General features: G+C 43.9%; 1 protein-coding gene across 1 annotated transcript in view; it reads right to left on the minus strand.

Moving 5' to 3' along the window:
• LOC126226587 (speckle-type POZ protein-like) overlaps positions 1–9,106 on the minus strand; it is a gene marked incomplete at its 3' end in the record, with an annotated part of 55,305 nt that extends 46,199 nt beyond the window's left edge. The window contains exon 1 of the mRNA XM_049942229.1: positions 8,983–9,106. The remainder of the gene's footprint in view (positions 1–8,982) is intronic.
• Positions 9,107–9,603: the final 497 nt, after the last annotated feature.

The raw sequence follows: 9,603 nt of genomic DNA on the forward strand, positions 1-9,603 counted from the left end.
GAGATTTTTAAAAATATCAGCAGCCGTAGACGTAAATACTGTGAGGGCACTTAGCTTGTGCAGTCCAGGCTGAACCGCACATCTGTCTTTAAGACCAGTCGGTGTTTTAAAGTATTTACTGCTTCATTTGTTTGCGGTAAGTTTATTTCAATTACAGTGCCATTTTCTATCTGCCTGTGAATAACACGCAATTTCGTTAACCTTTGTTTCTATTTTTTTTTTACAACTATTGACAATAGTGTGTGAGTATACAATACTGCTTACTCTTTTCCACGTTCACAAAACACTCATTAGTGCTGTCACTGTCTGTAATAAGTTGATTGTTGTATCTAACAGATGGCGTGATTATGACAGCTATGCTGCCATATTTCGATCGGTAATGTCGTTATAGATCGCATTTTTTTCTAACTATGGCCTTTTGTTCCGTTTACTAATTTTTTTGCACTTTTGACTGCTTTATCTGAGAGAACGCCAGCGGTGTTATACGGTTACAATTTTGTTTTAATTTATTGATCTATGACACTCTGTAAAACAAAGCTGTCAGAAAGCACAAACAATGGAAAATTGTACTGAAATGTAACAGGATCTGCGACGAATTGACGCATGGTGCAGGGAATGGCAATTGAATCTCAATGTAGACAAGTGTAATGTGCTGCGAATACATAGTAAGAAAGATCCTTTATCATTTAGCTACAATATAGCAGGTCAGCAACTGGAAGCAGTTAATTCCATAAATTATCTGAGAGTACGCATTAGGAGTGGTTTAAAATGGAATGATCATATAAAGTTGATCGTCGGTAAAGCAGATGCCAGACAGATTCATTGGAAGAATCCTAAGGAAATGCAATCCGAAAACAAAGGAAGTAGGTTACAGTACGCTTGTTCGCCCACTGCTCGAATACTGCTCAGAAGCGTGGGATGTGTAGCTGATAGGGTTGATAGAAGAGATAGAGAAGATCCAACGGAGAGCAGCGCGCTTCGTTACAGGATCATTTAGTAACCGCGAAAGCGTTACGGAGATGATGGATAAACTCCAGAGGAAGACTCTGCAAGAGAGACGCTCAGTAGCTCGGTACGGGCTTTTGTTGAAGTTTCGAGAACATACCTTCAACGAGGAGTCAAGCAGTATATTGCTCCCTCCTACGTATATCTCGCGAAGAGACCGTGAGGATAAAATCAGAGAGATTAGAGCCCACACAGAGGCATACCGGTAATCTTTCTTTCCACGAACAATAACGAGACTGAAATAGAAGGGAGAACCGATAGAGGTACTCAAAGTACCCTCCGCCACACACCGTCAGGTGGCTTACGGAGTACGGATGTAGAAAAACGCCACAACTAGCAAAAAAATCTCGTCTACAGCAATGGCTACCAATAAATGGTAGCATCAAGTCTTTCGACAGTGCCAGCAACGATCGATGTTTTATGGACGTCAAAAGGAGCTAGACGTACAGTACGTACTATTGTATAATCACCCGGTATTGTCAATTCTTATACATAAGCGGAGCGAGGTGGCGCAGTGGTTAGCACACTGGAATAGGATTAGAGAGGACGACGGTTCAAAGCCGCGTTCGGTCATCCTGATTTAGGTTTTCCGTGATTTCTCTAAATCGCTTCAGTCAAATGCAGCGATGGTTTCTTTGAAAGGGCACGGCCCATCCTTCCCTAATTCAGCGTTGGTCGTAATATTGATGGTTTATTGATAGCTGAATCGATTTTCGATCACATCTGAGTTTAATGTGTACAGCACCGAAGATGATCACTATGTGATCGAAAATCGATTCAGCTATCAATAAACCATCAATATTACGACCAACGCTGACATTCCTTTTAATTTAACGTATATGGTCGTTGTGCACGCAGCACTCCATGGCTTCCCTAATTCGTTGGAACCGATGACGTCGCTGTTTGGCCCCCTCCCCCAAGTCAACTAACCAATCACTGCTTGAAATCTTTGTTCATGCGATTTTAATTAATTTCATTCACTAATTCCAATTTAATTTCTTTTGTTTTAACATCGTATTTTTTGTCCATGTTATTGCATTCGTTATTTCTATCCCTCACTTTGCTTGAATTTACTTATAATCCCCGCCGGCCGGTGTGGCAGAGCGGTTCTAGGCGCTTGTCTGGAACGGCGCGACCGCTACGGTCGCAGGTTCGAATCCTGCCTCGGGCATGGATGTGTGTGATGTCCTTGGGTCAGTTAGGTTTAAGTAGTTCTAAGTTCTAGGGGACTGATGACGTCAGAAGTTAAGTCCCATAGTGCTCAGAACCATTTGAATTTGATTCCGCCGCAAAGAAAAACGCCTTTGTTTTAATGGTATCGACCCCCAATTCTGCATCATGTCAGTGACTGTCTCTCCCCTATTTCGCGATAGTACAAAATGTGCTGCCCTTCTTTGAACTTTTTCGATGTACTCCGTTAATCCTACCTGGTAAGGATCCCGCACCGCGCGGCGGTATTCCAAAAAGAGGGCGGACCGGACAAGCGTAGTGTAGGCAGTCTCTTCAGTAGATCTGTTGGATTTTCTAAGTGTCCTGCGAATAAAACGCAGTCTTTGGTTCGCCTTCCCCACAATATTTTGTGTGTGTTCATTCCAGTTTAACATGTTCGTATTTGTAATTCCTAGGCATTTAGTTGAATTTACGGCCTTTAAGATTATACTGGCTTATCGTGTAAGTGGCGTTTAATGCACCCCTTTCAGCAGTTGTGCGGATGACCTCCCACTTTTCATTATTCAGTGTCAATTGCCAATTTTCGCACTATACGGATATCTTTTGTAAACCGTTTTGCAATTTGTTTTGATCTTCTGGTGGTTGTGTTAGACGACAAACGACAGTACCACCCGCAAACATATTGCCTCCCAAATCGTTTACACAGATGAAACAGCAGAGGGCCTATAACTCTACCTTGGGGAACGCCAGAAATGTGTCTTAATGGCGACTTCCCGCCAATTACTACGAAGTGCGACCTCTTTGACAGGAAATCGCGAATCCAGTCACGTAACGGACTACATTCCGTAGGTATGCAATTTCAGTACAGGTCGCTTAGTACTTGTAATTTATACCACGGCAGGAGATCTATAAGCTTCGCGCACGTCCTTGACGTGTCAGCACTGCAAGGCAAACAATAAAACTCCCCCCCCCCTTCCCACCCCTCACAACCTCTTAACTAATCAACAGTTGCCCGCCTGACCCTGACGTAAGCGGACAAGTTTACGTAGCTCACAGCCGCATTTGCCCACCTCAATTAAAATTAAACACGTCTTAAAATATTACTATCACTGTAATTATTTTTGTTTGTTGCTGAGCAAGAGAGAAGCTTTTAACGTTTGTTGACGTCAAAACTTATCCGTAGTGCATGCAGAAAAGTTTCCAGAATTACTGCAGTCACTTGCCTTTTGCTTTACCACTCAATTTTTACCGGTTTAGAATCGCCTATCGATTCCTCATCAGGTGGTACACGTTGACTGCACGTTTCACGCATTTGTGGCAGAATATATAAACGTAACGTGTAAGCATCGATCTCATAATGTGAACAAGTCTCGCCAAATTCAGTGGTTATATGTTTAGTCTATACATTCTGCTACGTGAGTCCCACGAACGTTTGAAACGTTCAGTGAATATGTAGCATCGGATGATGAATCGCTAGGCGATTCGAAACCGATACTGGAAAATAAAAACTGAATAATAAAAACACAAGGCGACTGGTTGCAATAACTTGTCGAAACCTTTTAGTTGACGTTTATCGTTTCGGTTGTTAGGTGCTAGAGGCATATTATTATAAAATACGGCTGTGAACCGCTTGGCGGTAGTTTAGCGACCATTGGTCTATTCTGTTTCATCTTTTCAACTTTTTGTGCATCGAAACAACCACTTCCTTTCGTTTCGAAGCCATTTCACTGGCGCACACTCCAAACACAGAAACAAAAGAACAACACCTATGCAGCTTCTTAACTCTTTAAAGGTGTGTCCACACTTGTTCAGCGCTGCGCATCCGCGTAAATTTCCAACAGCGCAACTACGCATACGCATTTGTGCTTGCGTAATTTCCTGGAAATGGTGGCCGTGCGCTTTTTAGCACCCGACTGGTGGCTGAGGCCAGTGTCTAATGTGTTGAGGTTATGCTGTGAAACGGATTATGCGAAATAATGTCTGCTGCATGCAAAGAAAGCACAGCTGATTATAATGATCATTACAAAATGGCTCTGAGCACTATGGGACTTAACTACTGAGCTCATAAGTCCCCTAGAACTTAGAACTACTTAAACCTAACTAACCTAAGGACATCACACACATACATGCCCGAGACAGGATTCGAACCTGCAACCGTAGCGGTCGTGCGGTTCCAGACTGAAGCGCCTAGAACCGCTCGGCCACACAAGCCGGCAAAGATGATTACAGACAAAGAAGAAAGTTGTACGGAGTGTTCCGTTCTGAAGACTATTTGAACAAAAATTCGAGAACTGTTACCCTGGTCGTCAGGTGTTACATATAAGGTCTCCGATCATACTTTTGTAAAGAATAAGATACAGTAAGTTTTGAAGTAGAGAAACTCAAAAGAAAGAAAAAAATTTAGGAAAAGCTTCCGCATATGTGAAAACCGTGGACGAATATTCAATGCTATGGCGACTTAAAAGCACAGCAACTGGGGAGCCTGACATTCAAACAAAAAAGTTTAGCTCCTCAAAAAACTACTAAAAACTGAAATGATGTACAGTGAACATGCAAAAACTACAAAACTGAAAAATAAAACCTATATCGTACTTGATTCTGGCTTCTAGGAAACTCCAAAATTTTGTCGTGTGCGAGGATATTTTTCTACATATCGTCTTTCATGATTAATGTTCTGTAAACAAAATCCAATTGACGCATTCGAAGCTAATTAGCCTTCACATAACGGCTAGGAACGTCCCTTCAGTATTTTTCAGTTTCAGTAATAAATCGCTGAAATGCTTTGTTTTGTAATGAGGAACAAGCAGCTCGAGGTGGTATATAAGCCACCATTTACAGTGCCAGCCTTATTGTTGCATTTTCCCAAGCAGAAAATGGTCCAAATGGCTCTGAGCACTATGGGACTAAACTTCTGAGCCCATCAGTCCCTTACAACTTAGAACTACTTAAACCTAACTAACCTCAGTACATCACACACACCCATGCCCGAGGCAGGACTCGATCGTGCGTCTGTAGCGGTCGCGCGGCTCACGACTGTAGCGCCTGGAACCGCTTGGCCACTCCGGCCGACCCACAATTCTTTGTGCGTGCCCTTTTGTTCCCGTGCGTCTGCCATTGCGCATGACGAAAGACCCATCGTGTGGATATATATATTGTCAAATGTTGAAATATATGGAAAAAGGTAAATTAGCTACACACTACGGCGTGCACACACTTTATTCAACATGTAAACGTCACTACAGATATTCGGATTTAGGATATGACATGTTCGATAAGCCTGCCATCATTGGCGATGATATGGCGCGTACGAATAGCGAAATTCTGGATGATTCGCTGAAGTGTCGGTGACCTCCTGAATGGCTGTTTAAAGCAATGGTTTTGGGGTTTTCGCTGTACACCTTGTCTCTAATATAACCCACAAAAAGGAGTCGCGAGTGTTCAGATCTGGAGAATATGGCGGCCAACGGCACGTCAGTGGTCTCTGGGTACTCCAGAGTGAGAATGCGGTCCCCAAAGACTTCCTGCAGGAGCTCAAACACTCTCCTGCTTCGATGGGGTCAAGCATGAACCATATCTTGTCGAAATCAGGGTCGCTTTGGGTGTTGTTGTTGTGGTCTTCAGTCCAGAGACTGGTTTGATGCAGCTCTCCATGCTACTCTATCCTGTGCAAGCTGCTTCATCTCCCAGTACCTACTGCAGCCTACATCCTTCTGAATCTGCTTCGTGTATTCATCTCTTGGTCTCCCTCTACGATTTTTACCCTCCACGCTGCCCTCCAATGCTAAACTTGTGATCACTTGATGCCTCAGGACATGTCCTACCAACCGATCCCTTCTTCTGGTCAAGATGTGCCACAAACTTCTCCCCAATCGTATTCAATATTTCCTCATTAGTTATGTGATCTACCTATCTAATCTTCAGCATTCTTCTGTAGCACCACATTTCGAAAGCTTCTATTCTCTTCTTGTCCAAACTATTTATCGTGCATGTTTCACATCCATACATGGCTACGTTCCATACAAATACTTTCAGAAATGACTTCCTGACTGGATAGGCCTTGAAAAACTGAACACAGATCAATAGAGAAAACAGGAAGAAGTTGTGTGGAACTATGATAAAAATAAGCAAAATATACAAACTGAGTAGTCCATGTGCAAGATAGGTAACATCAAGGATAATGTGAGCTCAGGAGCGCCGTGGTCTCGTGGTTAGCGTGAGCAGCTGCGGAATGAGAGGTCTTTGGTTCACGTGTTCCCTCGAGTGAAAAATTTAATTTTTTATTTTCAGACAATTATTATCTGTCCGTCCGATGCGAGGTAACTGCGCCGTAGTATGGAGACGCTACACCTAAACAAACATCAGTCGACTTCAGCGCACGGAAGAGAGAGTATTCATGTTAACGAGGTTCCCTGGCTGGCAGTAGACTGTTCGCTACTCTGGACGAGAGTGCATTAAATACGTGAGATGTATTCCGTGTGCAATATGAACCCAGCAAATGTAGCTCGCGACTTCAATAAGGAGGTCAATGAATATTGGAGAGGCACCTCCTTTCGTCTACCAACCGCTCAGTTTTGCGGTGCGGTCGCAAAACACAGACACTAAAGTTATTACGGTGAACAGAGACGTCAATGAACGAACGGACAGATCATAACTCTGCGGAAATAAAGTAAACTTTTCACTCGAGGTAAGACTTGAACCAAGGACCTCTCGTTCAGCAGCTGCTCACGCTAAACCACGAGACCACGGCCTTCCTGGGTTCACATTATCGTTGATGTTGCCTACCTTGCGCATGGACTATGTATATTTTCCTTATTTTTTCCATAGTTCCACACAATTTCTTCCTGTTTTCTCGATTGATCTGTATTCAGTTTTTCAAGGCCTATCCACTGTGCCAACTTATAACTAAATCTGAGGGGGGTGCGATGGGGAGGTTCCCTTGTTAGTACAGTTCAATAATTACCAGCCTGTACCTTGAGGAACAGGTCCACACTGACCAGTAGTCGATAGCTCGAAACGTGGAACCGGGTATCGGTATGCAGCATCCGGTGTCAACAAATATTACTGACATTAAATGAAACAACACGTTTACTGTTGCCAGTCACAACATGATTCCATGACCAAAAAATTCAAAGAGTTCACCGAGTTCATCGTACAGAAAACAAAAGCTACACAGAAGAAAAAACTGGCCAATCTTATAAAGCAACAATTAACTCCCAAACCAAACCAAAACAGCCAAAAGAAGCACACATTCTACACACCTTTCCTCAACAACACGAACATGATATTCACTGCAGAAGAAGAGGCTCTACTCTGCAAAGGCTTAAAACACAATGTTGAAGCTCCGCTGGACCAAAAGAACCGAGAGAAGCTGATCACTTGTGTGGTGTCACCGCCAGACACCACACTTGCTAGGTGGTAGCCTTTAAATCGGCCGCGGTCCGTCAGTATACGTCGGACCCGCGTGTCGCCACTGTCAGTGATTGCAGACCGAGCGCCGCCACACGGCAGGTCTAGAGAGACTTCCTAGCACTCGCCCCAGTTGTACAGCTGACTTTGCTAGCGATGGTTCACTGACTACATACGCTCTCATTTGCCGAGACGATAGTTAGCATAGCCTTCAGCTCCGTCATTTGCTACGACCTAGCAAGACGCCATTATCATTTGCTATTTATCTTGTGATGCATGTACCGTCAGAAAGATGTTCACCAATTATGGATGAAAGTTAAGTATTCCAGAAGCTACGTACCTTTTTTGCTAGTATAATTCCCTTACCTGTTCCAGACCTCACGCCAGCCTGCGTGAACTTAAACGCGTGCCTTTCGGCTACCTCTCCTAGTGGCTTGGCTGTCTTGCCAAGTCACAACAACTTGTGTCACACAGATCTCGACCATCGCCCTTAACAAGCAAACTGACAGAATATCAGCCTGCCACAAAATTAACGAAATCATTGAAAAGGAAATTGCAAAACCATTCCCAGCATACAAGAAAAGAGAAGAAGCCCTTACACGTACCATTAAGACTGAATTAAACACGAATAATGCAATAATTGTAAAAGCTGACAAGAGCAACACAACTGTTGTAATGGACAGAACAACATACATAGAAAAAACTCTAGACTTCTTCCAAACCAGCAACATAACTGAAATACATAAAGATCCAACAGCCAGAATACAAAAGCAGATTAAACACAACATTAACTTTCTACTCACCATCCAAGAAGCAAGAAACATTGTAACAATGAGCCCACAAGCACCTTGCCTCAGGTCACAACCTAAGATACACAAAAATGGGACCCCCATCGGGCCCATAGTGAACTGTGGGAACAGCCCAACATTCGAGCTCAATAAAACACTCTTCAGAATTCTCAAACAAGCGTACACATTCAATAATGAGAGAACACTTAAAAACGCAACAGAATTCACACAATATGTCAAAAACATACAAGTACCTGATGGAGCCACACTTGCCTCGTTTGACACACAAAACCTTTATTCCTCTGTGCCACTAAATCCCACACTAGAAATAATCAATGCCAACCTACATAAACACACAAAAATCCCTTCAACTCACAATAAAGTAAAACGGTGACTGGTAACAGTAAACTTGTTGTTTCATTTAATTAAATATATCGTACCCTATCGACGGTAAACATATTTTTCGAGTTAGAAAGGAAACACAAAGGAATCCGGATTAATGACGACCGGACAAACAAGGATCCCGTGTAGTTTGATATACCACTTAGTGATTCCGTGCCTCATGATACATCCGCGAACAGAAGCGAGTAACGTGCCGGCTGACAGCTCCTACCTGCTGCGTACACGCCTGCTCTGCTGTGGACGGGGAAGCGCGGACCTTCTGCGACTCTCCAGCGGCGCGGTCAGCGAGCGACTGATCGTTGTCCGGGCGGGAGGGGCCGCAGCTCCGACGTCACGTGACTCCCCTCCCACCCCAACCTGTTCCTGGCGGGCAGTGTCACCTCTCCGCTTCGTGCAGCTTTTTTCCTAGAAGTGAGCCGCCGACTCCACACTTCCTTCGACAGAACGCTGCGTTCCGAATAAACAGTTCTGCCCACCATTGGCCTAGACGTCCGCTCCCGTCTTCCTTGTGACGGCACGGCCGACTCGTCGCGCTCCCGACAATAGACGCAGGTGAACAAACATTTTCCGTCAGCAGCCGAAAGCGCAGTTATTCTAGCAAGAGAAACTCACCACAGCCCCCCCCCCCCCCTCAGATTTAGCGGCAACATGACCCAGTGAACAGATCGTCAAAAACTGATTGAAGTATAAAAACGGGAAGAAAGTGTGCTGAACTGTGGAAAACCAAATAAAAAAAAAAAGTAAAATGGAAACAGTGAACAGTATATATTCACAACATTATGTACCGTCCGTTCGGTCACTGAAATGTTGCCTCTCTCTCCCTCCCACCCTC

Source organism: Schistocerca nitens, unplaced genomic scaffold, assembly GCF_023898315.1.
Source record: "Schistocerca nitens isolate TAMUIC-IGC-003100 unplaced genomic scaffold, iqSchNite1.1 HiC_scaffold_327, whole genome shotgun sequence".
Classification (NCBI taxonomy): Eukaryota; Metazoa; Arthropoda; class Insecta; order Orthoptera; family Acrididae; genus Schistocerca; species Schistocerca nitens.